This window comes from Hippocampus comes, unplaced genomic scaffold (assembly GCF_001891065.2).
Source record: "Hippocampus comes isolate QL1 unplaced genomic scaffold, H_comes_QL1_v1.1 scaffold242, whole genome shotgun sequence".
In the NCBI taxonomy this organism is placed as follows: Eukaryota; Metazoa; Chordata; class Actinopteri; order Syngnathiformes; family Syngnathidae; genus Hippocampus; species Hippocampus comes.
Genome location: NW_017805385.1, coordinates 1,617,255 through 1,635,650, shown reverse-complemented (window position 1 = coordinate 1,635,650; position 18,396 = coordinate 1,617,255). Strand labels below are relative to the sequence as shown.

Sequence of the window (18,396 nt, the reverse complement as noted above, 5' to 3'; positions counted from 1 at the left end):
AACCTTAAGGTTTTTTGTTGTGGTGAGTTACCATCGTGTAAAATATTACAACAAAAATGCAATTTTGCCATGTGAGAGGAAGTGATTTAAGGGGAGAAGAACACTGTTGAAACACAGCCTGGTCAATTCAATAGACAACCTACAGCACAGTGAAACAGTTGAGAGGTCCGCTGAGTTGACATGTCAATCTGGTTATTCTCTGACTCTAAAACCATCGAAGGTTTTATGCCAGATGGATGATAAGACAACACAAATATCATTGATTGACACCACAGCACATCATATGCATCTACTGTACATATATTGAAAAGTCAACTACCGGTATTGGAAATGCCAGGCCAAGCTTGGAACCATTAAGCGCAACATGGTAAAGTGACAACGGTAATTATTTTGTAGCTGTCTATTTCTAAGACGAAAGAGTCCACATAAAATTTAAATTTAAAAATACAAATAAATACAGTTGGCAGAACATTACATGGTGAAGCCACCGTGAGGGTGTGTGTGTGTGTGTGTGTGTGTGTGTGTTTGGGGGGGGGGGGGGGGGGGGGGGGTTATGAGAGTGTTTCCATGTCACCTCTCGTTAGTGGCAGTAAGATTTGAGACACTCGGTCTGTCTGACAAAAGCTTTTGGAGGCGCTGCCCAGACTCCAGCATGAATCTTTAATAATGAAGCCTCCTGACAGCTGGAAGTAGAAAGGGAGGGATGAAGGGAGGGAGGGGGCGCATGAATGTGAGGGAGGAATTAAGAGGACAGAGGAGGAGGAGCGATAAAACTGGATGCGAACTGTCAGTTGTGTTTTGGTTCACAGCGTGTTTGTATTCTTCAGCAAAACAAAGATACTGAGGTGGAGGAGGTGGGTGAGCAAGTACAGAGTAAAGAAAGCCAAATCCAATTCAGAGCAGAAGCAAGCAAAAGCACAGTGGATGATGAAAGTCAACGCCCGTAAAGAGATGGCTGGCGTGTTGTGGTTTGGATCATTTTAGCACCTATTCTATTGAGGCTCAAAGAACATCATCAATTTCTGCATAGTTAAAAAAATAAATGTGAGACATGCATAGCAGGAAAAAAATTAAAGCACATGAAAATAAAGACACTGATCAGGACCCAGCTTCTGTTGATCTTGGGCTATGAACAAGTTCAACGCTCATGCAGTCAGGAATGCAGTAAGTCAATGTTTCTTTATATACTTTCAAGTTTCACTGGCAATGCTCAAAGCATTGCAGATTTAAACTAGGAATTGGCCCGGATGTCACAATTTGTTTAAAAACAAAATTAAAACACACTTGGTCTCCACTCCATAAATCACCTTGCCTAAAGGTCATCATGGAAGCATTAAAACATATAAGTGCCAGCACGTGCATCAGTGATTCAGTGTTTGCTTTTCTATTGACATAGATTGAAATTAATAAGTCCTCGAGGTATGCTCTTTTGAGTTACTCATTGACTGCCGAAGGAAATATGAGTAATGATGAGCTTCGCTTAGCCGGGGCTGTACTCCTTGACATGATTATGCTTGAACTCAAGCTTGAAATGCACTGCTCTCTCAATATATCACAATATAGCACATTTCTATAATGCGACAATATAGCACACTGATCTTAAAGTTTGAAGTTAAAGAAAGAGTGAAACATGCAGAGTGATTCATTTGGTGATGGCTGAACTGAGGTCTGACAATATTTTCAGAAGAACTTCAGAATGCTCATGTAGCTCAAATGATGAGACACTTTCCTTTCAACATATATTTGAGTTGGTGTCCCAGTTGTCCAACCTTAGGGCTGTTCAAATCTGGAGGGTCCACTTCAATAACAAAATGGTGAATACAAGAAACTGAAATGCTTGTTGAAGGGAGGAAGAGTAAACATAGTCGAGTAGCTTGTTCTCTTGACAATGCTCGTCAAGAAGGACTCGCATTCGCATCACACACATAGTAGAGGTACGCCTGCATAATTCACACTAACGCCTGCCAAAACGTTCCAAGCACTCCTATAATGTGACACTTGCTCCCTGCCCGTTGACATCGCTGTGACATACATAGCAAGTAAGCAGGCGGCATCAGAGTCACTGTCTCATCACCTCCAGGGGAACAGGACAATTTAGTCGCACATTGTTCCTGGATGGGATGAGTTTATGCGATGCAGTTGCCGTGGCGATACTTTGGAGCCCAACCGAGCATTCATGCCAGTGACCCGGACCAGAGCAGATGTCCCACAAGATCGCAAAACAAGGAGTGTGGTGTGTGTGTGCGCGTGCGTGCATGTGCGTGCGTGCAGGCCCATTTCCTTGGCATCGCGCCCTAAACGTCTGCAGCCCCCCGTCAACTTTGTGTTGCTGCTCTCCATTGCCTGAAGACCACACGCATCCATGCACATCCACACATGGTATTAACAAACCACATGCCTTAAACATACCGTACAAGCGCATACTAAGAGTCACGGATGGCGATGTAACAGCCTATGCATAGATGTATGACCTCTGCGCTATGTACAGTATATATGGATGGTGAGGAGGGATATGCTGTACATACTGGTTTTTAACAGCCGAGTGGACACAGTGAATCAGTCAAATTAGACCAGACTAAATGTCTAACTCAATTGATCAGGTTGACTTAGATAAGCCCTTACTGTAAATACAATGTTGAACCACTCAAGGCAAAAGCACAGTGCGTGGCCTATATAGAAGCTTCGTCAATGCTTTAAGAACATCTTAAGGGGAAAAAGCCAAACATCTGAAAGTAATCTCCTGAACTGCAGTTAAAAAGAAAAACAAAAAAAATAAAAAAAACGATGGCTCGCTTGTTGCTAAAAAGCTCAAATACAATACATCCCCTTGGCACAGCTGTGAGAGTGTATTCTGAAAATCAAAGCAAAGATTCCTTGCAATGGTGGTTTTTATCAGGTTTAAAATCAAGTCTGTTAAGAGAAGTTTGTGGGTGTAAGAATTATGTCCTTTCAACGACTCATCCGGCCGTCTGACACCCCGACCATTTAGCAATACCTACCTAGTGGGGAACCACATGAGTTCATTATGCACCGAGCCAACCATATGTTCCTTCTATCGAGTAAGCGCCAAAGTCAACAGCCCCTTAAGTTTAACAGTTCGTAATTTGACCCAAACTTTCTTGAAAATTGCCTTGAGCAAGAGTAGTTACGTTTCATTTCGCAGTGGTTTACTTTTTAAACCGATATAAGAGTTGTGAATGTTAAAACATGTTTTTCCTGTATCGTTCAAAGGTTTTGTGAAGTCCTCACTTTAATGCTCATTCATGAATTGTCCGTTGCAAATAGAATGTATGCAAAATTTGAATGAATCATGGGTTGACAAGTCTTAATAATAACAATCAGAATAATAAGAATAAGAATAATAAGAAGGAAAAAGAACAGAGGCTTCCAGTGTATAATAACTTGAGAGCACCAATCACAGACATCGGAGATTAAAAAAATATATATAAAAAGAGAGAGTGAGTGAGAGAGAGAGAGAGAGAGAGAGAGAGAGAGAGAGAGAGAGAGAGACAGAGAGAGAGAGAGAGAGATGAAGTTTAACTTCTTTGGGTATAATGGGAGGACAATGGTGTGGCCAATGGCCACGACCAGTCTCTGACCTTAACCCCATTGAGGACCTGTGATGACCAATCAGGTTGGACGGCAGTATACTATACAATTTCAATAGATGAGATTGTTAAAGTGATATCAAGGAGGGGTTCTGATGTTAATTGTAACTTGATCAACAAAAATGTTGTTGGTTGACATAGTATATATAATACTGTATAAGGTAACAACAGCAAAATTACATTCATTTTCATTCAATTTTTGCCATTGATGTAAATTTGTATTTATTATTTGAAAAAAAAAAAAAAAACCAAAAGGTCATGATATTTCAGAGAATGCTCCATATTCGTAATAGTATGGAACACCATGTCCAGATTTTATATTTAAAGTTTTTTTTTTTTTTTTCCCCATCGTCAGTGCCACTCCTCCTCTTTCTTGTCCTTGTGCCAGTGTTTCACCTCCTTGCTCATCCGCTCATTTGCACTCGGAGAGACGTTTCTGGCTGAGTTGACAGTGAGCCAGCCAATCAGCACACTCCTGACCTCTCTGCATTAGCGTAAGCAGCGAGAGGCGAGGTTAAGTACCCATCAAGCCTCAGTCATTGAGATATGAGCTGGTGTGTGCAGGAGGATATGTCACATTTTGTCTTTTCTTTCTCACACTCCATTAATGACAACGTAGCAAACTTTTCTGGCTTTGCAATCGACAGTTATGCCATTGCCCCAATTTCAATGCCACAAGGAATTCTGTTATTCAAATTCAAATATGTGTAGTGCCTTTTGCTTTAGATATATATGTCTATTTATGTAATGTTTTATTCATATTTCCATATTTGTTTTGTGTCTGTTTTCCAGCAGCAGGAGATGAATCATCAGTGACCGACAGGATAGGCGACATAAATGTAGAGAAATACACGGTTGCATATATGAAGATTATGGTTCCTCTGGGGGGAGGCGGGGAGAAGAAGTTTACAAACTAAAATGCCTGACAAACTCTTCGCCTATGGGATTTGACTACAAGCACGATCAATGAGAGCTGTTCTTGACCCACATTTTCCAGAAGGTCATTATATACTTGTGGTTTTTTTTTTTTTGGGCTGCTGAAATACCTGTAATTTTAAAATTAAATACATTTACGTTTTTCGTTAAGAGGATAGAACTAGGGACAGAAACATTTGCATGTACTTCAGAGGGAGTTTAGTTATGGAGAACAAAAAGTATGAAAGGAAGTCTCTTTAGGGGGAAAAAAAATGAAAAAAAAACCCACAATATTAGGATAGTAATGAAGCAAAATGAAATGAAAAACACAGAACCAACAATAGAGTAGTATCGACGGGAACGATGACAAAACCGCATAAAGGTAATGAAAAGGGAGGAGAGCAAAAGACTGTAAAGGAGGGTTATGATTGAGGGATGTGAACGATTTGAAAGAAGCACCTGGCCTTCCTTTTTCCCCTCCAACATTTGGGCAACAAATTGGCAGAATGCATCTTGGCTATAAGGACTTGTACCGAGGGGGGAAAAAAAAAAAAGGTGAATCATTTTTGGAAAATATGTTCAATAGTTTTACTGTATGCATTACGAGCAAGCCGACATAAAAACACATTGAAAATGTGCCATGCTCTATGGTGTCGTGTTAGAGAAGTCATTGTTTATATCAGAAATATATAAGCGCATGGGCGTTCAAATTTTATGGGTTTCACAGTTTTAAGGAAAAATATAAATGAGAATAAATTAGGAGCAAGGTTCAGTTATTGCAGTTAAACTGGCACCGGGTGCTGGTTTTCTCAATGATCTGGCAAAGCATGTATATCTGGAACAGGCACACTGAATCATTTGGGGGCTGGCAAGCGCAGCTAGGTGGCTGAAACTCGATGACAGCAGGTTGTTCACATAAAGGCCAAAGCCTTGCAGCCATGTGTGTGATTTCGCTAATGGCGGAGCTTTACAATGACATAAAATCAGTCATTCCCCGAAAATACTGAAGGAAAAAAAAAAGATAAATGCACAAGATGGCAGAAAAGCATCAATCGCTGGTTGCTTGAACACTAAACAAATGGTTGGTTTTAGCCTCTTACTTGTTGAGCTCAAATAAAATCAAACGCCCGTTTGTGCCAACATGGCCAACCCCTCATTATAGTAACACAGTCAATAGACGCAATAACTTCAGAGTAAGTTTTGTTATGTTTCGGAAATTAAACATTTTATTCATGTTGTAAAATAAAAAAGCCATCTGAAGAACATCTGAGCATCAATTAAGGTTACAAATGAAGACTTCTGCGTGAGTAGTCAGTGAGTAACTCAGTTTTTATCCAACTAGAACGTTTTACAGTAGAAGCTATTAGAGCCGCTTAGTCTCGAGTTTTACCATTTAAATGTGAAGTGCTCCTTTTTTCAGTTATCCCCATTTATCTCTGCTACAGTCAATAAAAGACAGTTTTAAATCGGCTTTTTACAGGTTACAACCAATCTGCCGTGTGATCAATAAAGCTGCAATGCATATTTTTTTGCTTGGTCTTTCGGCCAATAAGAAATAGATTGCGATAAATTATCAACATGGGCTGAGTAAAACGCATATACGGGAAATACATGTCTTTCATTAAAACAGTCCGGTTCTCGAGGGCCACTGTCCTGCCTGGCTCAAGATCATTATCAGGCTTCTGCAGAGCTTTCTGATGATCTGAGCATTTAAATCAGGCATGCTGGAGCAGGGAAACATCCAAATCATGCAGGATAGAGGGCGTTGAGCACCGGAGTTTGACACCTGTGGCCTACATGAACATTTTAGATAGCAAGACGCACAGAAAATGCATTACACGATCAGTGGAAGTAAGTAACAAGTGAAGTGCATCGTGCCAGGTCTGAGTTCTGGAGACGACCATATGGCCACCACGGCCTGAGGCCGAGCTTTGGGATTGAAGCAACTGTGGAGAGAACACTATAAGAAGGGATTTGAGGGTGAGAAAACAAACAACACGGAATTAAATGTTCTGCATCAAAGAGCTAATGAGGTTGTAACCAGGAATGATTGTCCTCAATCCTAAAAGAGCCACATACATTTTTTTAGGACAGCTGTCAGCAGGAAATCACCACAGTTACAATTTAGATTGATATATTTAAAGATGAAATGAAATATTGACTGAGAGTGGGGCCTTTAAGTCCTTGAGTGGCCAGTCGTGGACTCTAAAAATTATAACCTGGTCTTGAAGAAATATGTGCAAAGTGGAGTGCCATACGCTGCAGGCTACCAGCAGCGGTGCCATTGATTCAGTTTCAAAGCACAAACACGATGCCTGCTCAATATTAATGCCCAGCAGACCTTCACTATGGCACAACTCATCCAGGCAGAATAACCTGAGTCTGACAAAGAGACGGAAAGAGGAGTTCAGAACATTCAGAAAGAGATTCTCCCAACCCAATCCACTGCACCACATTGAATAAAGTAAGTTTACCCAGGCCAAACTAGCGAGCAGGCTACCTTTACATTTGCTGGTCTGATTTCTTCGAGACGATGTTCACGCTCACCAGTTTCAACAAGAACTGATAACAGTGCAGGAACATTTATTGCGCAGAAGAGGTTTAGGCTTCTTTAGTGACAAAACACTGCAATGTTTGATGTTAAAAAGTATTACATAAAGTATACATTTAATTGATATTCATTCATTAACTGGTTTTCTCCATAATTGATCAGGGAAATGGATTTAAATGCCAATGTGTAATCTGTATATTAAAAGTCAGCATTCGTCAGGTTAAAGATGTGAGGTCACACGGTGAGCTAAAGCTACTCCCAAAGAGAGGGAAAAAAGCGTGTGCGTGTTAATGTAAAAATCCATGCCATTACGCCTTTAGAATACATACCAGAGCGACGCCAAAGGCGCGTGTGCGTGCGGGCGCTGATCCCAAAGTGGAGAGAGCTACAAATCGTTACCAGGCTGACAGAGGTGAAAGGGCATTCTTGGTTGAACGAGTCGATGCTAAGTTTGTTCAAGCATAAACAACCATGATTGGTTTCGAGATCATGAATTATTACATACGAGCATTTGTTAAAGTGGAATGGCACATGCTCAGTGACCTGGGATGCATCAAAAATCCTGGGAAATCGCTTTTTTTTCCCAGCTCACTATTTTGTCATAGATAAAACCACAAACTGCTTGTTAGCCTCAAAAATGTTTTAGGGCCAGCGGTAAACTGAAACGCAAAAAAAAGCCAATTATCAGACAGTGCCAAAGTTCACACAAAGGGTGTTTTGCACCTGAGCACTCTACGTTATAAAGATTTTCTGTTTATATACCTTTATATAGGTGATATATATATATTTTTTTAATCTCGTTAAAACATGTTCTTAACACTTGACACCCATTGCGGTACGCATATGGAAGCAGATATGTGAATACATGTAGAACGGCAATGTTTGGAGAAGACGCAGCCTATGAGGAATCTCGTGAAACACCAGCGTCGAAACATCCATTCAGGCCGTTAATTTCCCCGGCTGATGTCTTCTCCCCAGCGTAGCCTCAAGTAGCTCCTTGGTGGCTCATCAGTCCCTCTAAAAGGCCTTCGCATTGAACCACACAGCCTTATTTATCCGAAATAACATCTATTTAAAAGCCAAGCACGCAGTGTGCACAAAGCCAACTGTCTGATTAAATGTAAAAGCCCATTACTTGAGTGTTGAAGAGAAAAAAAAATCTTTACTCCCATGTGTACCACTGCTTGAGCCGACACCAATTAAAAAAGGATGGTTCAAGGCGAGGTTTGAAGGGTGGTGAACTGTTTGGGATGAAAACTGCTGAATGAGGAGGTGATTTTTTTTTTAAATACATTTGGAGTGTTGTAATTTTCCTTTGGTTGGAGATGAATAGAGCAGTCTCCATTTCTTTGTTGACTCAAATCTCTTTCATTCATTAAGTTTAATAAGCAGGCTGTTTCTGTCAAAGCAAATTAAAAGAGAGGAATAAAAATTCCACATATTTTAATCATACATCAGCATACTTTCAAAATGGAACTGAAAGGGTTTAGGGGAAAAAAAACAGGATCAATCAAACTGTTGAAGCCGCCAAATAAATGATTTGATTTCATACTTTCCACTTAGTACTTAAGAATTTTTCCGTTTCTTTCATTCCTTCCCTCTACCTATTCCACCGTGTGTCGTCTTTTGTGAAACATAAATCTCCACAAAACTATTTGCTGCACTTGCAGATGAAGTCTCACTAATTAACTTCACCGATTATTACCGGTCCTATCTCATTACAGCACAAGGTCCTTTATGTCTTCAAAACCAATTAAGTCCAATACAATGTTATCAATTAGAGTAGATAGAGTTTTCATAGGCCTGTGTATTAGCAAGTAAGAATGACTGAATTTATATCTGGATTTTTTTTTCCACTTTAAGATTATTAACATAAAATGATGAGTAAATCAGACAAATATGTGTCTCTCTGTAATTCATCCACATAACTCAAAAAGATTCTACTCCTCTTGTATTGCATGCATTCAACGTTTGAGGAACAACAAATGTGTATACACAATTCAATTTCATCATCTCTGTGAACCATTCTGGTAAACGTGCACTGTGTCCCCTTCAAGAGCATCTTTCGAACAACAAAATTGCATGTCAAAGTCAGTGCAGAGCTACAATAATATTCGGGCAGCCAGGAAAGGGAGTAGCCCATATACCACATGCGGCCCAATTTCCCCACAGCGGTATTCCTTCCTTGTATATCCAGCTATCTGTCTGTTTGTTTATAGCACCTCAGAGGTTAAGGACTGCCCCGGGTATATTCAAGCACCAACCCAATGACCTCGTGCCTTCCAGAGGTTGGCATCTTGCTGTGTCCGTGCCTGTGCTTCCATCACATGCTGTACAGTACATGCACCTATGGCCAAGTTGAAGGCCTGGGGCTTGTGTCACTCCAAATATTGTTTGGTTAAATTGTTTTCTGGCTCGGTGGCAGCACATCCATCTGCGTTCTTGGAAAATAAGAAAGAAGCCTGGCTAAATAATTAACCAAATGCCTTCAAGACCCACGATTAACTGTAAATGAATGTGGGTTGATGACGATCGCAGGGACGGTAATTTCTTTGCAACAATCAACAAGTTCAACATTACCTCAGCCATGACCTCATTTTTATCTCCCTGCCTGTCCTTCATGCTGCCATTTATTTCTATTTCTATCACATCTTCCGGTCTCTTTCACGGTGCGCACCACTTCGACAATCCCCCCTCGAGGTTTCAGCATAAGCCTTTGAAAGGTCAAAAGTTCTAATGTCATTTTACATGACTTAATGTATATCAAGTCTTATGTCTGGAAGCTTTAACGTATAGAGGATGGATGTGACATCCACTGAGAAGCCAAGTGTTTCCTCCCTAGGTCTTAATCGGTGTGTGTTATTTCAAAGTTTTTCAAGAGATACAGCTGTCAATTGTCACCCTCAAGGCGCATGAGGGATGGCAACATTTAGCGAGGGAGCGAATGTTGTCTGTAATGGCATGCCGCGAGAAGAAAATAACTTGTAAGGCAGTCTTTTGCAGGCCTGTTTAGCTCACAATCAGACATTTTCAACAATGAAAAAAAAACAGCTCTCCAGGGAATCGGATGCGCTGTGGACTAGCTTATTTTGTCAGAGAAGCTGACCATGTTTAACCAACAGCATGTTTAAAAAAAAAAAAACTGTTGAAAAATGTTTTAGGTCTAGGACATTGTGTGAATCAACTGTCAAATGTTTGTGTTAAAACTAGAGAGTGTTTGCTTAGGTTTGTGGTATCCACACTGTCTTTGTCCGTTGATGAACTGATCCTGGTTGATCAAGTTTCAGCATCGGTTTGGTTGGGTATCACATCCCTCTGTGTTTATAGAAAAATACTTGAGAGGAACACAGCAGCTGCTAAGCTGGCTGTTACGCACACACACACACCTGCCACCTGAGTCAGTCATGTCTCTCACACCTTTTCACACACAAAAAAAAAACCACACAGACTAAGTACATAACGGTCACCTTTACTGCTCTATTATGACAAATGTGACCAAACAAATGGTGAAAACAGATTCTTGTCTCTCCACCGCATTGCTGTTCCCCATACCGTTCATGTCACTGAAGACGTTTCAGCGCATTCAAAAGAACGAGCGTGGATGAGAGGCAGGTGCTGCCCGCATTGCGTGCGTGTGTGTACGCCGGGTCAGTGCGGTATTCTCCATATGCCAGCTGCCAGATCAACTCCATCTCACGCTGGCATTTCCCTGCACTCATCATCCATGTCAAGGCAGCAACTCAACAGCCTTTTATATCTTGACTCATTTGTGAAGAATCATTTTCAACAGTTTTAAAACTAAATTGTCTATACCCATTTAAATGCGGTGAAAATGCATGTTTTATTTATTCAGTCATTTATGTGTCATTATTTTAATGCTGTGGGTTGTTTAGGTTGGCAGATGGTATTTTTATTTCCAGTTAAGATAAAGTCATGGTAGTAATACATAAAAGTGGCATTAGACTATCCCAATATGGAACCTTTTTATCATTATAAAACAACTTTAGTAAAAAGGCTGTACGGAATACGGTCTTTGGAGAGGGAATAACTTTAAAAGAACTAAATACTAAATCTTTTAGTGATTATTAAAAGCGTAAGTTATATGACTGATAGCTATTTGACATGATGCATGACAAAACTGGCGCTAAAAATTGTCAAGAACTTTTTTTTTTTTTTTTTTTTGTCAAACAGTTTCGCTCGTCCGTGGAAACATTGTTCTTCTGCTATTGATTTTGAATCAAACACCACCCAAGACGGCTAAAATAACTGGGTCAGAGGTGAAATCAATGCATACACCATTCTGAATCCGTGAAAGCCACCTGTCAACCAGCTGCGTGGTATCATCTATTACATCTTTAATTTGCGTCTTTCATCATGCTTTGCCCGTGTTGCTGTTCATGTACAAATTTATTTATTTAGTTTTTATTAGCATTATTATGTCACAGTCGTGTATTTTTCTGTCACTCAAGATGAAAAACTAACTATAGTGAATCAATGAATAAATGAATGAATTAATTCATTCATTTCAAAGGTGTGAGAATGACAAAAGAAAATAAATCCTAAACAAGACAAATGAAACAATATTAAAAGTAAAAATAAATTGTCAACATTTGAACAGGGCTAGATAGAAGTAAATCTTATTGAACCCTACTCCTTCCTTCTATTGGCCCTTGATTACTAAGAAGCATTTTATCATCTTTAATATAAGACAAAAACTTGAAATACTGCGAACATAGAGCAAATTATGTAAGGAACAAATATTGGTAAATAAAGTGGTAAATTTGGGAGTAATATTAGGAGACAGACAATCAATTAAGTAGTCATTTCATTCCTTTTCAGAATCAATCTGTGTCCTGTATCCTGTATGACTCAATTAGAAAAATACTCGAAAATTTTAGAGAGGGGAAGACAAATACATAGCACAACTCAACTCAACTCAACTGTATTTATAGAGCACTTTCAAACAGACATCGCTGCTCACAACGTGCTGTACATGGAGCAACTAACATATACAACAGTAAAGCAACCAATCAGTAACAAAGACGGTAGAGAGCACCAAATAGTATAACCAAGATCATAATTTGGGTCATGCTGAGTCAAATGCCAAAGAATACAAGTGAGTTTTGAGGCGGGTTTTAAAGATGGGCAGCGAGAAATCATGGAATCGCACGAGGGTGCACGCCCTCGTACAACTGGGGATATGTTCAGAAATAATCAAATGAGTCAAATCAATCAGTCGTCACACACTTGCCACCATTTAAAGTGCCTCTGATTCACCACAGATAAACTTCAACTGTTCTGCTATGCTTTTGCTGACATATTGGTAGTCACATTTTACAGCACAAGCTAGAGTTCACAATGGACTTACACAGCATCAGAGGGAACTCTTTGTCCAAAGGCATTCATCAGGAGAAGCATACAAAATAATTTCCAAAGCATCAAATGTACCACAGAAGACACTCATCCATAAGAAGAAGGAATAGAGCACAACAAAAACATTACCAAGAACTTGATGTCTGCCCAAAACAGATGAAAAGACGAGAACAACACTGGTCAAGGCGGCAGCGAGGGGCCCACAGCAACATGAAAGGAGCTGCAGGAATGGCTGCAAAATACTGGCTGTTTTGTGTAGTAAATGTGACAATATTCTCCAGTCTTCTTCTTAGAGTACCTATACTTACGAATGTCTCTTCATACGAAATGTTCAAGTTACGAAACGCCTGAACAGAAAAATATGTGTTCTACTTACGAAAGAAATGTCAACACATGAAAGGTAAAAATACTATTGGGTTGCTACTCGCAGCTCCGAGTTTCCTGAACGCAACATACTTATAGCTACTCTGCCATTGGCTATTCCAGAGCATCATGCTGGTATCTCCATTGGCTAAGAGGGACCTCTTCCGAATGTGTCTGTGTGTCCATAGATATATGTTTATGCAGCGTCTTCGTCATTCGCCTCTCGGGCCATGAGGTGTTCCGAAAGTTTTACGTACTGTAAATGTGAATCCACAGAAAAAGTGGTCACCAGTCGGGCGATCACGCTCTCTGCTGATATTTGCCTTGGACATTTTCTGAGGATTGTTAAAAGCTGACAAAAGCAGACATCCTTTGCTCAGTTCTTTACAAAACGTGAGGCTAAAAAAACACTTATGAGTGAGAACCTGAACTAAAGAGGGCAAAAAAACAATGAAGGTGCAGTTAAAAGTTAAATGACCATCATTTTTATTCTTTATTCTTTGTTTTTTACATTATCCACAATTCTGATTTATTGTGCAATAATCTAATTTGTAACATGTATTTGTTACATATTTCGATGCATTTTTATGCTTTAGAAAACATTTATGTCTGAAGTTTGAGGGGCTTGGAACGGATTAGGGCATTTACATGGAAAACGCGTCTCTACTTACAAATGTTCTAAAAAAGAAATTTCTTCCAGAACCAATTAATTTCGTAAGTAGAGGTACCACTGTATATCTGTGCTATGGGAAAAGGTGGCAAGATTTAAAAAAAAAAAAAAACATCCAAGTCTGGCTACAATTTCCAAAACTACACTTGAAGTCTTCCAATCACATATGGGAACATGTTTTGTGGTGAAATGAAAACAAGTTTGAACTTTTTGGGCTATAATTACAAAATGTATATGGTGGTGTAATCACACCACTACTCGTCACCAGAGATCATCATTATCTGTGGTGAAGCATGATGGTGGCGGCATCATGCTTTGCGGCTGTTTTTTCTTCAACCTGAACTGGGGCCTTAGCCAAGGAGGAGGTCAGTGTTAACATATAACATTCAGGCTTCTGATCGAAAGCTGAAAATGAAGAGAAGCTTCATTTTTCAGCATGTCAATGACCCAAAGCACACATCTAAATCAACAAAGCCAGAGTTCAAATCTGAGTCGGATCGAACATCGATTAGACCCGAGTCTAATCGAATATCTATGGTGTGATTTGGAAAGGAGAATCTTTTTCAATCACGAGCTAGTGTGAAGACTTTTTATATCCACTTTACACAGGAGCTTCAATTGGGGAACCCAAGATCAAAAAACAACTCACGTGGAAAATGGGGACAATTTTGAATAAAGGAGGTGGAAAACTTGAGTCACCAGGCTGAGTGAAGGCATAAAAGTGGAGCGGCGATAAGTGAGTGAGAGAATGATAGACAAAGAGCTGTAATGGTGTGACCTTGCTCTCATCTGTCATCACCAGCTGAGAGAAAAACGACCTGAAGGAAAAAGCTGGAGCACCTGAAAACCATCAAAACGGACTCAACTCTCAATCGTTAACAGCTTTGCAAGAAAAAACATTTTTTATCGCTGTCAAATAAAAGGCACGCTTCACCAAATTGAGTTCTTGCGCAAACTTTTAATCTTTTAAACGTTACTACTGTCAATATTCTTATTAATTTCTTGTACACTTATAGTTGGGCCCCTGAATTTATTGAAATAACACCAGCTCCAAACTGAGGTTCTCCAAACATGACTTCGGTGAAGACACCGCCATTCAGTTGGACTGCACCGACATATGATCAAATCAAAGGTAAAACCTATGCAGCGTTAGCATTATGATGATAACCAGCATATACTTGAATGTTCTGTAAACTTGTAGACGAGTAAAGGGGACATATGTTTGGTGATGTGCTCACTGTATGCACCATATGCACGGATCTGCACACTAATTTAACAAGTGACATTCACCGTATCTGTCATGCATTGCTACTTCCATGAGTGAAAAAACAATTGATCTTTAACTGGATTTTTTTTTTGTTTGTTTGTTTTTTTTTGCATGCTGTGCTAAGAGTAGCCTTTGCCTCGTCGCAACACCCTGACTTTATGTATGATGACGAATAATGTTAAAGAGACATTATTTTGGAGAACATTGTCTGTTGTTCGTTCTTTTACAGAAGAGACAGTTTGGTCCACACATGCATTTGTCTTTGGTCGAACATTGTTTACATTATGATGACAATGACAGGCAAAGTTCTGCCATTTAAAGAAAATGTATTTCTCTGTGAATTTGAGATGATTTAAGACTGGAAATGTCAGACAAAGTTCTCTTCACCTTAATGGAGGGTGCAACACTTAATAATAATTTGGTTTGTGACTCAAAAGCCTCCTACAAATTTGACACGATGGTTGACATAGTAGTGTACAACTATTTGCATGCATCCTATTATATCGCTACGCCATCTCTAAGTATTTTTCTTTGTGAGCTTAACTAGAATCACATCTGCTACACTAAATAGTTACATTTGGGCCTCCTACAACAGTACAAATCCTTTTTTAGGAGGGGACATTTCTATATCCACTCTTACTCAAGAGCTCAAATTAAGGAATCCCACATAACAGCTGGTTACATCAAAAGCGTTTGGCAAAGTAAACCGTTTGGCAAAGTAAAACCAACTTAATTGCAAGAAAAATGACCTCCATTTTCACTGACAGCTGGTTTCTTCTGAACACCCACACACAGTATGTTGGAGATGGTCAGACAGAGAGCTGGTGAATTTAAATAGGATGGTCATAGTTAAATAGTGAGCGGTGAAAAGGTGTGAAGTTGTCAAAGTACAAGAGTGTTCGGCGGCAAAACAAAGATACAAAGTAAATCTTCCAGGAAAATAGGTCATTATAAAATGAATTTTGAGTTGTACGTGAGACAAAAAGTGGTCAGAGATAGTATATTGTACATTGATGACTCAAAAAGAGTGATTTGTTTTGAGATTTTCATCGGCCATTTTAGGATGCGAGTTACATGTCAAAGATCGACAGTAAAGTTGATCTTAATTGTTAAAAGAATCATATGATAGGACACATGTTAATTCTTGATAAAATACTGAGTAAGTTGTCTTTCAAACATTTATTTGAGATGACAGAATGAGCAGAGTGAAGTTGTGTCAAAATTCTAACCGTTCATGTCCAGGCAGTTGAACGCTACCATTTCTTATATGTTGACTGCCAAGCTAGAAAATGCATCACTTTTTGGGCATTTTAAAGAGGTTAACCTATGTTCCCACTTGAAACCTTTGGCAATATTTTAAGAAACATTTTAAGGTGGCAAGAAATGGACAAGGAACCTGACTAATTCTACTATTTGGTGTTTCGAGCCCGATATGTTCACACTGCATTTACATCAACACTTGAAGCCACGTCTTAGCATAAAGGGATGAATCAAAAATAATATCAGTAGATTTGAAATACAGTGATCCCTCGGTATATTATTCACCTTTCATTGACTCACTATATTGCAAGTTTTTTTTTCAAACAGAGACAAAACCTACACTGTATTCTGCATCCTGATTGGCTTCTGCTAAGGTACCGTAGACCAATTTAAATCCTCCCGTACAATGAACAATAAATAATAATACTGCGTATTTATTTTTCTTGCAAAGGTTAGACCTTTGATCGTGTTTATACAAGACAGAAATGTGAGAAAATGTTAATGGTGGCATTTAAAGTCTTAAAACATCAAGTCTAATGGTTTAAAAAATATATATATTGAAAAAGTAAAAAGTTTCCTACTTCATGGACTTCATCTATTGTGGATTATTTTGCAACATAACCCAAGGCGATACATGAGGGAACACGAGACATATATATTTTTTTAATTTCTGAAAATGCTTCATGGAAATGGTCTTTTAATAAGATGCCAGTGCTTCCTGCAAAGCAATCACGTGATAAAGTCCATCCAACATCCCACTGAGAGATTTAGCTCTCCCTGGTTTCTTCAAAGCTCACGCAACATTGAGACTCCCTCTTCAGCAGGAGAGAGAGAGCTATAAACATGAGACACTGCTAATCCGGTCCTGTCCTAAAGGGTGAATGCAGACGATATGAAAGGATATCTACTTTGCCTCCACTGCCGGTCACAACTGATCTGGGTCTACCAGAGATCGGAAATAACGATTTTAAGCATATGCTCAAAGGATAATTGATAGCTTATATTTTCGCCACAAGAAAATGGAAATATATATAAAAAAGTCTACTGTCTACAAAAATATTTTGAGCCACATAGTTTTAACCTTCAAACTACAATTAGAGAAAAATATTGGGGATAATACAACACCAAACGTGTGAACATCGCTAAAATGACTTCACGTTCACGTAAGCTTAGCCTAGCCTAGTTTTAAAACTGATTGTTTCTACTCTTTTGTCCCATTCCTTTCGAAACTAAATTGGATGATATGCTCACTGAGCCCTTCAGTATGGATGAAATAATTCCTTAAAGCGCCGAAACTAAACTTCAACTCAATCCCTTGACAAAATGCAAAATTGGACTTGGTATTCAAATGTACCGACTCAGTCATTTGCAATACACTTGGGTGAAAGGTCCAGTTTTTATCTCCAATCCTATATTAACTTGGCCTCTCAGGGGTTCAACCCACAACTGAGAATCGGCTGAAAAAAAAAAACACACTGCAACCCTGTGGGGTGTCTTAAAAGCAAGCATCGAGCTGAGAATGAACGGATAAAAGCCCGTAGTTGTTTGTGACTGCTCTTCTGAAAAGCCTTATAAAAGCCACAGCCACAATGTGACAGGCTGTGATTATGCAGGATGCCGTACAATACCAGTGTGTCCATGTGTAGGATTTGACATCCCTCAATCTTTGACATCATAAAATGTAAAGTGATACATATTTAACTCCAAATGTGGGTTCTATCATCACTATTTAACAAAACATTTTTAAAAGTCCTTCGTGGAAATGGCCCTTTGCTTCTCCTCCCCCACAACACAAATGATACAGTACTGTCCTCCCATCATTTAAATCCCGCCACAATGTAACTGCCCCGCTCTGCTTTCATCACGTCACCGTTGTCTCACTCCCCTACTTATTTCATTCGGTCTAATTGTGCACTTTATTTCTGAGTTTGTGTGTTTTGGTTGCTTTTTTTATTCTTACACGTTTTCCTGTCTTTAAAACTTGAATGTGTCTTTGAGAATCTTTTAAAAGTAATCTACAAATAAAGTATTATTATTATTATTGTTGGTGGTGGTGGTGGTGAGAAGGCAATGAACAAACAAAAAATAATGTAAATGCCCAAGTTTAATATCAACAGCGGTTCTCAACTTGTCATCCTGCGACCCGCATTTTCCTTTTGTTGCATATTCTCGAAGCACCAATACAAAGTAGACACCAAGAGTATAAAAAGACCAAGTTTTGATTAAAGATGGCCCTTGACAACACACGTACAGAATATTATCTTTTCAAAAGCTTTGCACCTAACACCCACCATGACGTTTGCGAGCCAGAGGCTGACCTGCACTATATTTACTCACGGTGTAAATTAGTGGCTAATGCGTGAGGCTGCAAAGCTTCCTGTCACTTACC

The 18,396-nt window shown here is 39.3% G+C and overlaps 1 protein-coding gene across 1 annotated transcript in view; it reads right to left on the bottom strand.

Annotated features, from left to right (window-relative positions):
- Positions 1-18,396, bottom strand: part of cdkal1 (CDK5 regulatory subunit associated protein 1-like 1) — a 201,470-nt gene that overhangs the window by 133,745 nt on the left and 49,329 nt on the right. The window lies entirely within an intron of this gene.